Source organism: Equus caballus, chromosome 13 (genome assembly GCF_041296265.1).
Source record: "Equus caballus isolate H_3958 breed thoroughbred chromosome 13, TB-T2T, whole genome shotgun sequence".
Taxonomy (NCBI): domain Eukaryota; kingdom Metazoa; phylum Chordata; class Mammalia; order Perissodactyla; family Equidae; genus Equus; species Equus caballus.
This window is the reverse complement of record NC_091696.1, coordinates 2,553,139-2,565,257: the sequence shown is the minus strand read 5'-3', so window position 1 is coordinate 2,565,257 and position 12,119 is coordinate 2,553,139. Positions and strand designations below refer to the sequence as shown.

Sequence of the window (12,119 nt, the reverse complement as noted above, 5' to 3'; positions counted from 1 at the left end):
GCAGAGCCCTCTGTCTGGTCATGACCATGTTTCCCTCTTTGGGCATCGACTGAGACACACGGATCTCACGGCTTCCTCCTTGGAGAAAGTACGAAAGGGGCTGCGGCAGTGGTCCCGGTACGTTTCAAATGAGGCGAGCCCTCCTCCTTGGCATCTTTGGCAGCCATCTGCCTAGCAGTCTCTTAACTTCCTGACATTAAACAAAAACGAAACCGAGGTTTCCCTAATTGGGGATCCTAATCAAGAATCTGTCACAGGGTCTCTTAGAAATTAATTCAACTCGGTTGTCTTTAGACCTTTGCTAAGGAGCCGGCATGTTACTCCTGACACTGACTTGTCCCATTTTCATCCCATAATAGTTCCCTAACAAGGTTGCACGATCGGCTCTTGGTTCGCAAATCAGAAAAACGGGCGATGGTTCCTGCGGCTACATCCTGGCACTCTCACACGGGATTGCTGTAATTCTCTAACCACAAGGCTTCCGGATCTTTCTCTGTGAGCTGAAATGGGCTCCAAATGTAAAACTTTGTGTTTGATGTCCCCCTACCCCAGTGCTCTCAAGGTGCTACATTTTTAAAAAAGAACTTCACCTGGTCGCCCGTCTCAAGGAAATAGCGTGTTGAGTTGTTTCAGAGTGAACGAAGGTTTATCAAAAAGTGCTCCCGTACCCCCATCTAAATGCATCTCTGGCCCCAAAATGATGCATAGAATGCTCTTCGGTCAGGATTTGTGAATCTTCACTGAGGAAGGTCACTGGGATCAATGATACCCTGAAACTCTGGGCTACAGTCGTGGGTTGTAACTGACATCTTGGTCCACATGGAGCCACATCTGTCAAGTGGAGGTAACCACAAACCTCCCTGCCAGGGTTGCCAGGAGGGTTACAGGCAATAAGAAAACAGCAGAGCCAATTTCTTCTTCTGTTCCTTCCCAGAAGGAGTACCCACAAGGTGGGGTCCCTCCAAGCTCTCGGCCCTGCACACTCAGGTGTTTTACCTTTGGTCCTGGGTCTGAGGCTCGTGCGTTTCTGAAGGGTGTGGTGCAAATCAAATCATGGTTATAATTACAAACATCCACCTTGCAGCTCAGCTGTTCATTGTCCTCAGTTACATCCCGTTCTCACCTGCGGGAAATCACAGAGCCTTACCGGAGAAACCACCGTGGTGTTGAAATCCCGTATCATGCCTCGGTGTCAGGCAGTAGTCGTCGAAGCAGGAGACGTCCACCCGGACTGCAATACTTAAGTCACCAGCAAAAGCCAAAGAGAGAAGTAGAAAATGTATGAGTGCCAAATGAATTGATTTTCATAAAATCAACATTATACTGTATAATAGCGTTTCCCAATATAAAGTCTTTTTCACATTAATATTTATAACGTTGTATGGATTAAATCATACCTTTGTGATTATTTTAATCTTTTTTTAACCTTATTCTGTTCCAAAGATCAGAGCTGGTTGTGGGTCGCCTTTGTTTTCTTTCTTTGGCCTTTATCTCTGGAACGTTCTAGGGGCATTCTGAATTGGGAGGGAGTGTACCTTTAATCATGGTTACACACATGCCCACAAGAATCTGCCACAGAGTTGGTGGGACTGAAAAATCTACTTAGACACCCAGATTGAAAAAGCTTTCATTTTTTGTGTTTCATTTGCAACAATCTCCCTCTTTGGTGCACATTAAGATCACTGAAATAGATCAACAAATGCACATTCCGGCTGCCTCCTGCCTCCCTGTGCTGGGGTTCTGGGCTTCGGGGCGTCTGCCTTCTGGGGTACGGGTCTATGGCAGGAGTCGGGGAGCAAATACATGCAGGAAGATGCAGGAGGAGCATTGCTGCAGCCTCAGAGCTACAGCCAGGGCTCCCCTGGCCAGCTTCCTGCAGGAGGCCCGATGCCCCAGGGCCCGCGGACTCCCGAGCCGAGCCGTGTTCACAGAAACTACTCGCAAAACCCAAGAGGCGGTGCAGGAAGTGAGACCTGCAGCCGCGTCACGGGGCCTCACGTCTTCACTGGAGATGGGGAACCCTACCCTTCTTCCTTTCGCAGCAACAGATTTTTTTTAAGCATGACTTTTTTTTTTTTTTATGCTTACCAATACTTTAAGTTTGGGCTTCTTTTGGAACGTTCGAGATCATCATTTGAGCTGAGTAATGACGAGATGCACACAGCTCACCCCGTCTCTCATTGACTATCTCCAGTTTGCTAGGCCTGCCGTGATGGAGGACCACGCACTAGGGACTTCAACAATAGAAACTTCTTGTCTCTCAGTTCTAGAGGCTACAGGGCCAAGAGGAAGGTGTCAGCAGGCTTGCTTCCTTCGGGGGCTGGGAGGAAGCGTTGGCTCCAGGCCTCCCCCCGTGTCCGCAGGTTTGCTAGCAATCTTCGGGGTTCCCGGGCTTGCACATCATTACCCCCATCTCTGCCTTCATCTTCACACCGTATTCTCCCTGTGTGTGAGTCTCTGTGTCCAAATTTCCCCTTTTCATAAGGACACAGTCATACTGGATTAGGGCCCATCCTAACGACCTCATCTCAGCTCAATGATCTGCAAAGACCCTATTTCCAAATAAGGTCACATTCACGGGTACTGGCGGTTGGGACCTCCACATCTTTCCGGGGAGGACACAATTCAACCCATAACCGGCCCCTTCCTCTCTTCCCTCCCCTCCCAATGCAGACCGCCAGCTCCCCTGGCCTGACTTGGGGAACCCGTCTCCTCACTGGTCCCCTCCTCCACCCTGCACCCTCTCTGGCCCCGTTTCCTATTGTGAGCTTGCAGGCTGGGTGCCCCAGCAAGCAGACTCAGAGAGGAGGATGAGCTTGCAGGAGGAGCTCCCTCCAGGGGTGGTGTTAGCAACGCCCCCTGTGGAAGGTGGGGGAGTGCAGGACTAGGCAGGGGGCATTATCGAGCTTCCATGCGGCCTCAAGGAAGGGCTCGGACAACTCCGCCGGGAATTCTGGAGGTGGGATGATCCCTCAGAGCCCTCCTGGGGTTGATCAGGTGCCAGACACTGGCTCTCCTGAGAAGGGGCTAGATGCTGAGCGCTTTCTGCCAGCAGCCCTCCCAGCATCCAGGGGAACAGCCTTTATTTCTGCAGGGCGATCTGGACGGTGCATGGTCGAGCTCACCTCAGGAAACCAAAGCGATTGTTCTAAAAGGCACTCCGACCACACTACCACTTCACATTCTTTAGTGGTTCCCACTGCTCTTGGGATAAAGACTAAAACTTCTCAGCTGGGCCCTCACCCAGTGCACAGCCCTACAGTGCACTGTGTCCGCATCCCTCTCTACTCTCACCTCTGGCTGCCATATGCCCTCCAGCCACAGGGCCTTTGCAAATGCTGTCTCCTCGGGCCAGATCGCTCTTGCCCACTTTCAGCTACCTATTGACTCCATCTCATCTTTCAAGGGTCACTTCTTCAAAAAGCACCCTCAGCTCCTTGATGGAGTCAAATCTTCTCACAAGAGGCTATTAGAGCCCTGGACAGTTTCCTGAGAACACAATTTGCGATCCTTCCTTCATTTATGTGACTATTTGATTCCTGTCTAGCTTCCCACGGGATTGTAACTGCCTTGAGGATAGGGATCCAGCCTGGATTTTCTTCATCGTTGTTTTCCCAGAGCCTAGCACAGGCCGGGCATACAGTAGGTACTCAATAAATCCTTATCAAATGCATAAATCAATTCATCAATATCTGTTATCAAGATATAATAATATTAATATGATAATAACATTAATGAATCGGGTAATGACTATCTATGTCCCGTCATCAGTGAGTGACTCCCCACAATGGAGGACGCCACAGGAAACTTGAGATGCATTCACACTGACCATCTGAAAAAAACAAAAAGGAAAAGCAAGCCCTGGCAGCCTTTTGGTCGCTGAAAGCTGTGAAAGATTGGCCCTCCAGCAGGTTAATAAACAGCGGTGGGCCCTGGAAGACACGAGGGAGCCGTTTTTCCAAGCGAGGACAGAATTCACTGGTGTCGGGGATTTAGTAAATGGCCCCCTGGTGGACTGAAAAAGAATGTGATTTCCCAAGTTGGGCCTGACCGGGCCACCTCGGGCGGGTCTCCCGATGGAGGCCTGGAGGTCCTTACCACATCTGTCTGCCTGGGCCGCCCCCCGGAATTCTTTTCTAACCGGTTTACATTCCCAGCTGTATACATCCTGGGCTGATACATCGAGAGCCAGCAGGAGAGAGGACAGGAACTGGGGGTGACACGCTGGCCTTAGAATATTTGCATGGTGAATGGCCCACTTGGAGTCCCCTTCACGTACAGTGACTGGAGTTGGCCCTGACCCGATCAGGTTGCCAAGAAGCTGCCTCTAGTTTCTCCTCCTTTCACGGGGATCCTTCCTGTTCCTTCCAATCACATTGCTCCTGCTTCCTCCTGGTCCCCAACCTTTCCCTGATACAAACAGCTCCTGCTGACGGTTCCTGGGTGCCAGCACTGAGCTCCAAGTACACGGTCTTGTTTTAATGTTGGCAGCGACCCAGCGAGGCGGGCTGTCCTTCCCATCAGATGGAGGGAGAGAGTGAGGCTAAGCAACTTGCTGGAGTTTGAAGTCCACCCAGCCTTCTCGCAGGTCTCCCACAGGGACTGGCGCAGCTACACGGAACTGCAGAGAGCAGGGAGCTGGTGGAAATGTGGGGGTCCAAGGAGGGGGTCTAAAGAGCAGCAGAGAAGCGGGTCATTCGTGGTTATCCTCTGCTCTCCCTCAGCAGCCACTGAGCTTTCCCGGGCCTCCAACTGGGGTGAAGTACCACTCATCTTTCTGCAGAGCCGGAGGCGGAAAAGGCCTAAGAGGTGAGAGATGGGGTCCTGGGCAAATCAGGCCCTGAGGCTCCCGGCCTCGGCCAGAAACCTCCGGCAGGTCCATTGCACCGGCAGCACCCACTGATGCCCCTTCTTCTTTTGTCCTTGGTTGGCGCCACCCCAAGACAAAAACTTGAGGACTTCAGAGGAAGTTGGCCCCACTCCCGGGCCTGGGTGACAATGAAGCCAGCCCCAGACTGATCACTTCGCTGCTGTCCCTGGTCCCTGGTGTAGCTGCAGACACGGAGAAGTGCCTCTGGAGCCCCCAAGTGTTTTCTTGGCACCCAAGCCCTAAATGGTGGGTCCAGCTGGGAGCCATCCGACAGGGAGAGAAACACCCCTCGCCTCCTGTGGCCTTTTCTTCTCAGCCCTGTATGGGAAAGTAAATTCTTCCCTAACACATGGTGCATGACCAGAACATTTTCCCCCAACCGAGAGGATCATCCATCAATGCCAGAAAGTGGGATGCGGGTTCCCTGAGTTTCTGGAAGAACGCTGCGGCTAAAAGCACACACCTGTTCCAGGGTGGCTCTGCCAGGGCGGGGGGAGTGGCAGCATGTGCGGGTAGAATTCCACAGAGGAGAGAAGGTCTGGTCTGAACAGCTCTTCCTCAAGGCGGAAAGAGGGGGGTCTTCATTACCCCAGGGCTGACCTGGGGTGGCCAGAGCTGGTCCCGGCTCCTGGTTCTTCTTTGGGGCTTCACGGGCTGTAATGCCGTCTCGTTAGGGTGGAGGGTCCAGTTCTGTTTCCGGACAAGGAAAAGTAGCCTACTAGGGCATCCTCAGGCCACCGAGTAGAACCCACATCTCCTGCCGCCCCGTTAGCCAAACGCTGTCTCCCCTGGGGGTGGAACGCAGGTCTCCTCCCCCAGGTAGGAAAATCCCCTCCATGGCTGCGATCTAAGATGCCTCATCTTCTCTCAGGGAGAGAGGCAGCCACGGCTAATGAGAACGAGTGGACGTGAGCTTCTAAAAACACCAAATGAAAAATGACACTCTTCGGCTCAGTAAAATATAAAAGAAAGACCACTCTAGAATTTCTCTGAATGCTGGCTTTGTAGCCCGCAGGCAACGCTGTCATTTCGGACTAAGCTCAGCCAAGGAGGAAATGATGCTGATGGCTCATCGTTAGCTTCCAGTCTCCTGATTTTGTTGCCTTGTTAATACATCCAAAGTCATTCTCCCCCAAGGTAACAATGGCTTGTTCTCTGCCCGGGCATTTTGCAGGCGTGACATTGAGTTCCTTGGGAGAAGGTTCCACTGTCAGAGTTAAATAAATAAATAGGATGAAATGGTCCACTTTTCCTGGCCTGACGCCCCGTCTCAAAATATGAAGTCCCTGCTTTTCGAATAGACGGTGGGGCAGCTCTGTCTGTGTTTTGTAAGGACAAAATAGTAAATATTCTCTCTCTCTTCTCCGGCCATGGCTGACGACGCAAGGGAAAGAGCGTCATAATTCTTCTCCTTATGATGGTGAAAAGCATCACCCCAGGAGAGTATCTAAGCCTGCCCTTGACTCTCCAGTGTCAGTCTTTCAGCCGTTGCAGAGAAGGGCGCCTTTGAAGCGTCCAAGAAGAAATCGGCCTCCTTGCTCCGCTGGTCTGCAGGTGAGAAGGTGGTACCCATAGGCTGTGGCTGCGCATCTCCGAGCCTCTTCACATTTCTAAAATGCGACACTTAGCACAGTCGGAACCACAGGGGCCTGGCGACGGAGTCTAAAAAAGTAACGCCAACCAGAAGACGCAAAGGGAAAATATCAGTCAATTCATCGGCTTTCTGTTTTGGTTTGTTTCCTTTCTTTCAAAATTTTTCATCTATAAGATGCCGATGGCCGATTTGACCGCTTTCCTCTATTATTTCTAGAATGTTCTGGACACTTTAGGGTTTTAGACGTTAGTTTCTATTTTTGTTTTCAGTGAGTTCATGGAAGTTGGTTTCATCCTGAGACACCTGGATTCGAATCAGGGACCCAGGGTCCCGGGGCGGCTTTGTAATTGTCTTTCCCAACAAGTCCCCCCATTGTGAGCCCCAATTTGTCTGCCTCCCAAGGATGCAAAGTCCCTCAGATGGTGAAACTTCATTCGCTGTCCTCACTGAGCACTTGGCGACTTCGGGATCCAACCAACATTGCCCCAGATGTGTCCTTCAAGTGCTATTGGCTAAAACTCCCCACCTCAACCTTCTAGCTCTTCTGAGCGCCGGAACATGAAGAGTGGCCTTGGGTTTGACTTTCTTGCCTCCCACGAAGATGGGTCCCCTGACCCCCACTAGCCAGCACCTCCACGGGCCCTCTCTGCTGCATCCCTGGGGCCTGCCTTGGTCACCTCTCCCCATCACACCACCACTGCTGGCCCCCCCGATCCCAGGACCCTGCACCCATCCACCTCTCCTTCTTCAGCCGGACACAGGTGTGTGTTCCATCTACCGTCACCATACACCTTTATGGCATCTCGTCCACATCGGAATTTCAATAGAAACGCATCCCACTCCAGGAATCACCCTAGTGTCCCACACATTCCCAGGGACGACTGGCATCTCTTCCCCTCTTCTGATTAATCCCCTATGTCCCTTTGAGGCCTGATTCCTGGTCCTCTCCAGGGTACCTTGGCCTGTCTGTGGTCAGCCTCCTAGGAACACCTAGAGCCCTCTGGCCCTGACGTCCTCTGTCCAGTAGCTTTTCAGCTCCCTGTTAATGGCGCCATTGACCTTCTCCTTGGCCCGAATGGAGCGTTGACCGGCTCCCCGTCTCTGGGATTGTCCTACCGTGTCTTCTGATCCCATCCATTTGATGAACTGTGCACGACATACCCTACTTGTATTTGCATAGAGTCAGTAATTAGCTGTGTAGCATTTTGTTAAACTTCCATGTGAAAGATGCTGGAGAAAACTAAATTGCATTGTATTGTATCTTACTCCTGAGCGCGTCCTGCACGGCCTGTCCCAGCCGCTATTTGCCTGCCGCATTACCATCCTGAAAATTGCTATTCTTGTCTTGATTACTGGGTCTTTTCAGCCTCCGGAATTAGTTTTCAGGGTACAGAAGCAGTTTCTACCAACTCCATCCTTTTTTCAGAGGGTCTTATTTACCAAAGTTAATTTTGCTCATATTGCAACGTGCTTGAAAATAAGTATGAATCTTGTTTATTTTCATTTGCCCTGTTCCACCAGCAAGGAGCAATTGGAACTAAATTACAAGTGTTCAAGGAATGTACTCACATATTTCTGAGCTATTGAGAAACATCTTGCTGGACAAAGCCAGTTTGGAACAAGGCTATAAACCAAACCATTGTTAGCTTTAGGACCCCCCAGAGAGTGAGTTCGTTGGTGCCACGACAGGCCAGGGGGGACTGCTGGGGGGCGTTTGTTTTAGTTGCAAAAGCTGGTCACAGTTTTACCATCTGTCTCTCTCACATCCCTGGCAGGCAAGCAGGGGATGGCATCAACTTAATGGTTCCTAGCCCATTAGAAATGCAAACCTTTTTATTTCCTTGTAAATAAATCTCCACTTATTTGCAAGGCTGCCCGAAAGGAATGGGGCTGCCAAGGAAGGCCTGTGTACTTTCTCAACAAGGTTATTCTCCGTTTCTTCCCAGGAAGGCAGAGAGCTCGGCGCCCCCCGGGGAGGGGGTCAGGCAGTCGATCAGCAAAACTTCAGGGTGGGCTTGCCACGTGCTGGGAAACCAAGCCAGGCAAGGTCCCTGTCCCCATGTGGTTTGCAATCTATCAAACAAGGAGGCCCACGGAGCCACACGCAGTGTCCCCCGCAGGAGGTTCTACAAAGACAAGTGAGCAGTTGCTGAGAAACCACAGCAAGAACGCTCCTTTAGGCTGGGGACCCAGACAAGGGCTTTCTGAGGAAGCGACATTGCAGCAGGAGACAGGAATCTTGACGCTAGCAGTCAAGATGCGGGTTTTTCTGTTGGACTCAAACCGGGGATCCCTACCAGCTTTATCCCTTACCGTGTGTGGATTTCCGAGGGTACACCACAAACCTTAAACACCGTGTCACCAGAAATTTTGTGGATTCTGATTTTTCCATTGGACCTAATGCCAGGGAACATTATCTTCATCTCTGATGGAGCCCTGCTTGGCAAGGGACCTCTAACTATTTCTAAGTGTTTCTGTCCCTCTTAACCACCTCTAAGCTACTCTGACTTGAAGTTCCGATTTTCACCTTCAAAGTACAATGCTTAGGAATCCTCTAGGTTGATTGCAAAAACGACCCCATTTCTCCACCCCTCCCGAAATCCATGCCCTTTGCCCCTGTGCTCTGCAGCATCTCCCAGCAAGAAGCGGGGTCTATTTCCCCACCCCTAGAAGCCAGGCTGTCACGTGATTTGCTTTGGCCAATGGGATGCGGCAGAAGTGATGACGTGCCAGCCGGGAGCCTAGACCTCCAGGGAGCTGTGCCCTATGCTCTGTTTCTAGTTCTTTCTCTCTTCGTTTCTGAGCCCTGCTGTCACCATGACAACAAGTCCAGGCTCCCTACTGGAGCACGAGAGACCCCGTGGAGCACAGCGATGCTGCCGCCGGTCCCAGCCGAGGCTACCGAGGACCCGCTGACAGCCTACGGGGGGCAGGTGAGCTGGGTGATGAGCAGCAGGACCGCCCGGCCACCCGCAGACCCTGAGCAACAGCAAGAGGTCAGGGGCATCTCAGTTTGCTGGGGCCGCCGTAACAAAGCAACACAGATGGGGCGGCTTAGACAACAGACGTTCGTTTCCTCTCAGTCCTGGAGGCTGAAGTCCAAGATCAAGTTGTGGGCAGGACTGGTTTCTCCCAAGTCCTCTCTCCTTGGCGTGTAGACTGCCGATGTCTCCCCATGTGCTCGCATGGTCTCTCCTCTGTGTGTGTCTGTGTCCTCATCTCCTCTCATAAGGACACCAGTCATATCGGGTCAGGGACCACCCATCTGACCTCATTCTACCTAATTACCTCTTTAAGGCCCTATCTCCCAATACAGTAACATTCTGAGGTCCTGGGGTTGGGACTTCAATGTATGAATTTGGGTGGGGCTTTGGGGGAAGGAAAACAACAACATAGGTCAGCCCATAATGGGACATTTCGTTTCATGGCATCGTTGTGGCAGTTAATCAAACACACCCTTGGTAAGCCAGGCACTGCGTTTGCACTGGGGTTACAAGCAAGCACGACGCAAGGTTCGTGCCCTGAACAGCTCACAGTGTGTGGGCTTTCCTTGCAATGTAACCCCTACCTGGGGCCAACCACATACATGTGCATACACACATCCCGGTCTAGGTCTGGAACCGTCCATCCCCAGCCGGCAGCCTCACGCTCTGTCTTTGCCAACCAGACTCCAAGAAACACACTGGGAGGGAGAAAACATTATACTCCCCACTTATCTTCACATTCAGTCACATAATAAGCAGTTACATTTTCCAGCCCCAGGCAAGAGCTTGTTCTGTTTTAATTAACTTGCCTTTTATTGAATTTTCGTATCAGTCACCAGACACCAACACACCTTTACGTGCGTCTGTAAAGTTGGTGATCACACCGTGTGGCGCTCGGGGGCACACAGGACCTCTGATCACGGGGAGGAAGGTATGGCTCACTCCGGGGAGTTTGTTGGTGGTTTGATCCTACTACAGCAGGACTCGGGTGGGGGCCGCAGGAAGATGGCGTGACGAGGAGAGGAGAGTCGTGGGCAAGCAGGGAGGGCAAGATTCGGCCCTCTGGAGTACAATGAGGGCACAGACTTTGTGGCTGATAAAGAATGAGACCTGCCTCACGCTGGCAGCTGCAAGTAACAGGGGCTTTATTTCTGCCTGTAAGCAAGAAACCAGTGGCAACAGGGAGATAAACTATGCACAAATCAAACTGAAACTGAGCTTGCCTTCTCCAGTATCTACCAAGGCCTCGTGGGGATGAGGTTGGATAGGCAATGACAAAATAGGGACCAGCGCCACCAGAACAGATGCCGACATTCTATTGCAGCCTAGAAAGACCTCCGAGTTCCGGCCAGACGCGAGGATGTCAGCCCCACACGTAGAGGGGTTTCGTCTGTTTGTTTTACTGCTCTATCTCCGGTGTCTGGAAATAGCGCTTGGCACGGAGCAGGTGCTCAGAAAACACTTGTCTCAATGAATGCATGTGTCTGCGTCACGCCCTGCTCCTCTCCGCACACGGGGGTCTGTCTTAGGTTGGGTTTCCCAGAAGCAGATCCTGAGATGAGGGGTTCGAGAGGTTGCCAGGGAAACTGGTGAAGCAGGAGGGGCCAGTGGGGAGCAGGCGGGGAAAAGCGAAACCCAGCATGGCCGATGTGTCAGGAGAAGTGCCGCAGATGGTGGCTCCTGCCAGACCCCACGGGGAGTGCTGGAGAGTAGATCAAGTGAGAGGCTGGGCTTCCCACAGCTGTCCTCTTCAGCCCTGGGCTAACGGCCGCTCCGGGGAACAGCGGCCACCAGGTGCTCCAGCTCCCAGTGGCTCAGGCAAGCCAGCTCCAGCACCCGAGGGCAGCTCTCTGATGAAGAGGTGGCGCGGGCTGTAGGAGGCAGCAGTACCCTGGATCTGGGAGAGAGCTGCCCAGAAATAGAAAAGGGATCGGAGGGGATCTGGGTAGAGCGTAGACGGAAGTGTAGTTCGGGAGGCTGCACGCCAAATGGGAGCCCCTCACAGTCGGTTCATGGCCCCCCTGTGGGGGCTAATTTTACGTGTCGACTTGGCTATTCCTGGTACCCAGATATGTGGTCAAACACCAGTCTAGATGTTGCTGTGAAAGTATTTTTTAGATGAGATTAACATTTAGATCAGTAGACTTGCAATAAAGTGGATCATCCTCCATAATGTAGGTGGGCCACGTCCAATCAGTTGAAGGCTATAAGACAAAAAAGACTGCCATTCCCCAAGGAAGAAGGAATTCTTCCAGTCTACTGCCTTAGGACTTGAGCTGCAACATCAACTCTTCCCTGGGACTCAAGCCTGCTGGCCTGACCTGCAGATTTTAAACTTATCATCCTCCACAATGGTGTGAGCCAATTCATAAATCAAGAGGTAGATAGAGAGATGTATTTAATTATATCTACATGTGTCTTTATCCAGACAGATACAGATTTAGATATAGATACATATAGATATGTATATAATCTATGTAGCTAGAGCTGGAGCTATATTTATACAAAGCCTCCGTGTGAGGATAGCTAGGGCCGTATCGTCTGGGCTGGAACATCGAGACTGCTCACTCCCACGGCCGGCGGTTGGTGCTGACTGCTGTGTGGGGCTCCTCCACGTGGCCCCTCTTGCAGCTTGGGCTTTCTCACAGCATGGCGTCTGGGTTCTGAGAGG

At 51.7% G+C, this 12,119-nt stretch overlaps 1 long non-coding RNA gene across 1 annotated transcript in view; it reads right to left on the bottom strand.

The window, feature by feature from the left end:
* LOC138917053 (uncharacterized) overlaps nucleotides 1-1,239 on the bottom strand; it is a 41,439-nt gene extending 40,200 nt beyond the window's left edge. The window contains exon 1 of the long non-coding RNA XR_011424457.1: nucleotides 1,148-1,239. This is a non-coding gene — a long non-coding RNA (uncharacterized lncRNA). The remainder of the gene's footprint in view (nucleotides 1-1,147) is intronic.
* Between the last annotated feature and the right edge of the window lie 10,880 nt (nucleotides 1,240-12,119).